The following is a 6,716-nucleotide window of genomic DNA, read 5'->3' on the forward strand; positions in this document are numbered from 1 at the left end:
TGTATCAGTATCATAAATCCTCCTTGCTCTTTTTAACAGCCACACAGTAAGTGCTTCATAATATAGATGTGCTATGTTTGATTAAACTAGTGCCTTAATCATGGACTTTTAGGTTGTTTCCAATTGTTTGCTCCTTCGAACAGTGCTACAATAAATGCCTTTATACAAATGTTTCATGTAGATGTGTGCATATATCTATAGGGTAAATTTATAACTTGGAACCATGACATGTCGAGTGAAAGGGTACGTTCATTTTAAATATTGATAGATAATGCCAAGTAGCCTTCCAAACCAAACTCAGTTTTTCTTGCCATCTGCAGCTGCACAGATAATTCTGACACTTCTGTCAGTCCTTCTAGACATCCATATATGTACACTCACCCCCTATAGGTCCCCCTCAGATCCATGAGCACCCTCTTGGCCCCCACTCTGTGGCACACCTAAGAGTCCAGCTCCCTGTAACTGACTCTGGGCCCTGGCAGATCTTTGGTGTAATGAGTCCTTGGCCTTTATCCGTGGTTTTGGAATCTGAGGATGCCCAGAATGAGGAGAGGGGAGTGTTGATGGACATACACATATGGACATGGTCATAACCTTGAACTAGCTTTGGGCCCCCCACCCAACCCTCACAATCCACACCACACTCAGCAGTTTCCTGGGGAGGGGGTATGGATCTGGCAAGAGGGGCCATCAGAAGGTGATATGACATGGCTAAGAAGACAGTACCAGCCTAGCCCTGGCAGGGTTCCTGTGGGCAGCTGCTGGAGAACTGGCCTCAGGCCTGGTTGTGTAGAGAGAAACACACAGCTATCCTGGGCCTCACCTGCCCATGCTGCTTTCTTCCTGGAGCCCCAGAAACCACACTCCTGACTGTCTACTCCTGCATAGTCCTGTGGCTCCTCCTGCCAGGAGCAACCCAGGAGAACTGTAGAAGTCAATACACCCATTGGCCAGACACAGACCCCTCACCCTGTCCTGGACCTCAGCCAGGGTGCTGGGAACCAGTACAGGACAGCCCAGGAAGCAAACAGTTTGCCATATAAGTCTCTTTTTATTATTAAATAGATGGCAAAGTGCTCTGAGCCTGGCTCTCAGTATTTCTGAATACTTTTTGGTGAGAAATGAGAGCAAAGCCTCTCCTCTAAATGGCAGAAATTTGCCTCATTGGCTCCAGGTTGGATGTGGGACTTTTCTCTGTTCTGAGAACAGAACATGTTCTTGCTCATGTGGATGTGAGGGCTCATCCACACTCATCTTTGGTAGCTCTGGACCTCAGGAAGACTTCCCCTTCACACTGGGATGCCAAGGTCCCTCTCCAGAGAAATACTCTGTCCCCTCTCTTCTATTCCAGCTCATAAAATGCACCTCCAACTCAATCACAGCTTTTAGAGATGGAAAAACAACCATTACAGACATACATTTATCCATGCAATTATTTACCACTTTTTTCTTCCATACTTACCTAGGATCTTAATATCCAAAGGACTTCTGAGCCTGGAGAGAGATAGCTCTACAACTTGGGTTTTAATGCTTATTGTATTAGCCATAGTTTTCCTAAACATTGAAGCACTTTTTACTTAATCAAACTTATAAAATGCATTAATCAAATTATTTTAAATATTTAAATGTTGATACGAACTAAAAAGTCATCAGCTCCATATTCCAGCCACAGAAAAGAGCAAGGGGGTAGAAGAAATTAAACTGCTTGTAACTCACTAGAAAAAACTTAGAGTCACATGGCCACATCTGGCTGAAAGGGAGGCTGGGAAATATAGTCTTTATTTGGGGTGGCTATGCATCTGGTTAAAAATCTGAGGTCTTAAAAGGAGGGGAAGTGGATTCTGGGGGTGGGGGGCAACTTGCAATCTCTGCCACACCACTCTCCTGTCAACAGACATTTGGGTTGTTCCTCTATTTTTACTATTACATACTTCTGGCAGTAAACATTGTTATGAGTTGCTTAGGGAATATGATGAAGAGTGGGATTGCTAAGTCATAAAGTATGTGTATTGTTAACTAGATATTGCCAAATTGTCCTCCAACTTGGTTGTTCTGATTTACCTTCTCACCAGAAGTATATGAGTCCTCTTATTCAACATTCTTACCAACACTTGATATTGTCTGGTTTTATCATTTTTGCAAATCTGAAGTGTGTATAATGGCATGTCTTTGTGGACTTAATTCCGTGAATCACAATTATATTGAACATTGTTTATTATGTTTATCGAATGTTTGTATTTCCCCTCTGTGAAGTGTCTGCCAAAACTTTTGTGCAATTTTCTATTGGTCGTTTTTCTTTTTCTCATTGATTTTTAGAAGACTTTAATATTTTTTGGATACTAATCCTTTATCAGCTCTACACATCACAAATATCTTGTTCCAGTGTGTGGATTTTCATTCTCTTTATGGTTTCTTTCAATGAACAAAAGTTCTTAATTTTTACTTAGTCAAAATTATAATTCTTTTCCTTTATGTTTTGCAGTTTTGAGTTGTTTTTAAAGCTCTCCCTACCATGAAGTCATGAAGATATTCCCCTGCATTTTCTTCAAATATTTTCATAGTTTTGCCTTTTACATTTAATTAATTTTTATGTATGGTTTAAGTAGGAATCTGATTTTTTCTTCCATATGGATAACTGATTATCCTATACTTTTCCTAATTTCTTGAATTTTTAGTTTCTCCTTGATTGAATTGTACACTGTGGGAAGGCTAAGAGTTTCTCATAGAAGTCAGCTGGAAGCTTCTGACCTGTTGATGTCTGATGCCTGAATGATGCTTTCTTGCATCTAGGTGGAACAGAGGGACCAGGTTCTGCCTCATGTATGGAATAGTCTGGCTTCCCCCCACTCTCAGTTCCGTTGTAGATCAAGTTTCCAAATGTGTTCTATTTATCTATTCCTGTGGCACATTGTCTGACTTACAACGGTTTAAAATCTGTTTTCATATCTGGTTGGGCAAGCCCCCCACATTGCCCTTCTGTAGGAGGGCTTTACAACTTCTGGCTCTTTGCTTTTCCATACAAATAATAAAGTCAGCTTGTCAAATTCTACAAAAGGAAAATTTACAGACTCAGCTTGTTTCAATTAACTATAATTATTATTTGCTCTTTTGATGCTCAGATTGTCACAATTTGGCCCCTTTAAGTTGGAGCCTTTGTCCTTTAGGTCGACAACAGACATTCTAAAAGCATGTTTGTTCTGACCACAAAAAAATTATTCCTGTTCTTGACCTAATCCATGGGATCAGCTACTTTTAAAGAGGAATAGTGGTAGCACAATTTGGACCCTGGGTATGCATATCTGATTGTTCCATGTGAATATTGGTGATAGACAGAAAAACATTGCACATCCACTAGTGACAGCTAGAAAAAAGGCACTTCTTTCCAAGGTCATCAACTCACATTGATAGTTCCAGTGAACTCTAACATCACAAAAATCTTTAAAATTACTGTAACAAAAGTTTCAATATTCTTTTCTCTAAACTTAAGCACTATAAAATTGTAATTATAATTATACCAAGGTTTCATCGATCATGATCACCTTTTGTTACATTTACATACATAAAGATCCAAGTTTAGTTTTAGGCTTCTTCTCATTGAGTCTAAATGAATCTTTTTTGACTGTGTGGTAACAGGCTGCTCCGAATCATTCCAGCTGAGGACCCCAACTGCTTTAGAATATTTCAGACCAACAGTGTAGTTCTGTAGCATATCAGAGAACACTGAGGTTTCATCTACTTTTCCCACATGCTTGAATTTTTGGTTTCTCCTAAACTGAATTATATATTGTAGGAAGGGTCATAGCTTCTGGCAGCTTCTAACAGATAAATGTTTGGTACCAGAATGATGGTCCTTCATGATACATGAATCAGTTGACCAGCCTCTCTTAGCTTTGAAACTTCTAGGAGGTGGTTGTGGATATTATGGATGACTTCCTGTATTAGGGTTCTATAGACAAACAGAACCAAGAGGAAGTATATAAATTTATACCAGTAGGAAATATATATACAATTGACCCTTGGACACTGCATAGGTTAGGGGTGCCGACCTTCTGCATAGCTGAAAATCCGAGGGAGTTTCCCTGGTGGTCTAGTTGTTAGTGTTGTGGTCTGCGATTCGGCGCTTTAACTGCCATGGCCTGGGTTCAATCCCTGGTTGGCCACGGGGCCAAAAAAAAAAAAAAAGAAAAGAAAAGAGTATCCGAGCATAACTTTACAGTCAACCCTCTGTACCTGCAGTTCTGCATCTGCGGATTCAACCAATAGGGATTGTGTAGTAATATAGTATGTATTTATTGAAAAATATATGAGTATAAGCCAACCTGCACAATTCAAACCTGTGTTGTTCAAAGGTCAACTGTATTTATAACTATATATACATATATATATATTTTATATTTATATATATATAAAGAGATTCATTATAAGGAATTAACTCACAAGATTATGGAGGCTGGCGAGTCCCGAGAACTACAGGCTGAGTCAGCATGCATGGAGACACAGGAGAGCCAGTGGTTTAGTTCCAGTCCGAAGACTGGCAGGCTCAAGACCCAGGAAGAGCCGATATTTCAGTTTGAATCTGAAGGCAGGAAAAAAGCCAAAGACTCAGTTAAAAGACAGGCAGGAAAACTCTCTCTTATTTGGAACAGGGTCAGCCTTTTTGTTCTATTCAGGCCTTCAACTGATTGGATGAGGGCCACACACGTTGGGGAGCGCAATCTGCTCTACTCAAACTTATATGTTAATCTCATCCAAAAACACCCTCACAGAAACATTCAGAATAATGTTTGACCAAATATTTGGGCACCCCACAGCCCAGTCAAGTTGACACATAAAATTAACCATCACACTTCCCAACATCCATGCATATTCATCTCATGTGCATATTCCAAGCCAACCATAGTTATTCTGTCTCCTTGTCAGTGATGACTTCAGGGGTGGACAGGCCTCAGCCATGATGTGAGGGAAAGCTGATGGTGGGGCTCCTAGGAAAAGTTCCCTTGATCCAAAGACAGTGCTGTGTGACACAATGCTCTCTTCCCCCTCTGGATGTTTTATGGTTGATGGTGATGGCAGAGGGGAGAAATGGAAAAGCCAGGTCCCTTGTCACTGACTCAACCTGCCCTAGAACCCTCCTCCCTCTGGTCTCTCTGTTCACCGAGATAACAAATGGCCTATTGTTCAAGCCACTTCAAAGTGTGGTTTCTGCTCCTTGAGGCTGAGGATTTCCTAATATAGATCTATCCTAAGAGACTTGGCAGTTTCTACAGCCTTTAATTATAATGCCTGTCTGTGACAGGCAATCTTCTGTATATATAATAAGTTGTTTCGTTACTACCTCAAAGTTTGATTTTTCGAATGACATTTTAAGTCGCAAAGACATTTCTAGATTTTCATTAAAATTCAACCATGCGTGATGCTCCCAATGCAACCAATCCATCAGAGGTCACAGAGGTGAAGAGACCATCTCTTTCAGGCAGCACGTGGACATTCCTATATCTTCTCTCCTGGTGCCAAGTTTCCCTTGGCAATGACTACAAGATGCAACTCAATTTCAGAAATGTTAAAATGAGCGTCTTAAAACTGAGGAAGCATTTTTGGATGTAGGGAGATGCAAGTTTCTGCTGGTTTTGGGCGGAGGGGTGGTTTAGGGCTGAGAGTGAAAACAGGGATGAGTGGAGAAAGGACTCTGAACTGAGGACAGGATGTCTGTTATCCAGTTTGGAGGCTTGACGTAAGGAGATGCCATCATGAGAATACTTCCTCATTCTCCAAAAATGTTCTACATACCACTCTGTCGTTTGTGCCTACAAAATGAAAATATGAGCCATATTGATCCACATCCATATTTCTGTTAATGCAGACAGTTTTTCCTTCCTTTCTAAAATAACTTGACCAAAAACCTTCATGGAGTGACTATGCCAGGTCTTGGGCCAAGGGAGAGAGACTTGGAGATAAATAAAGCACACTCCATTCAAGGACCTCACAGTTTAGTAAGACAAGTTATAATATGTATAACATACTTGTATATATTATATATGTATACACATGCTTGTATATCGTAGTGCTATAGCCTGAATGTTTGTGTCCCCCAAATTCATATGTTGAAATCCTAACCCCCAGTGTGATAGTATTTGAAAGCTCGCCTTTGGGAGGTGATTAGGTCATGAGGGTGGAGCTCTCATGATTGAGATCAGTGCCCTTATGAAAGAGACCCCAGAGAGCTAGCTCGTCCCATCTGCCATGTGGGACACTGTAAAAAGATGGCCATCTAGGAAGTGGGGCCTCACCTGACACTGAATCTGCCAGCACCAGGATCTTGGACTTCCCAGCCCTCAGAACTGTGAGAAATAAATATTTGCTGTTTATAAGCCACCCAGTCTGTGGTATTTTGTTATAGCAGCCTGAGTGGACTAAGCAACATGGAGAGTAATAGTTGGAAGGGTACCCTCCAAAACATGACTCTTCTTACCTGTCTCCTTCTGTACTTTTGTGCTTTTTAAAAACATTTTTTAAAAATTGGCATGCGTTACTAGGGCAGAAGGGGGACCAGTGATAAGGCTTTGCAGTGGCCCAGGCAAGCTATAGTGGTGGCTTGGGCAGCAAGGATGTGGAGGATGAAGAGACCTGCTTGGACTGGAAGCTACTGAGGAGGGGGAATCAGGGCTTGGTGGTAGATAGGAGAACAGAGGAGTCAAAGATGGCTTGAGCGATGGGGT

The sequence above is a fragment of the Balaenoptera ricei genome, chromosome 2 (assembly GCF_028023285.1).
Source record: "Balaenoptera ricei isolate mBalRic1 chromosome 2, mBalRic1.hap2, whole genome shotgun sequence".
Lineage (NCBI taxonomy): Eukaryota > Metazoa > Chordata > Mammalia > Artiodactyla > Balaenopteridae > Balaenoptera > Balaenoptera ricei.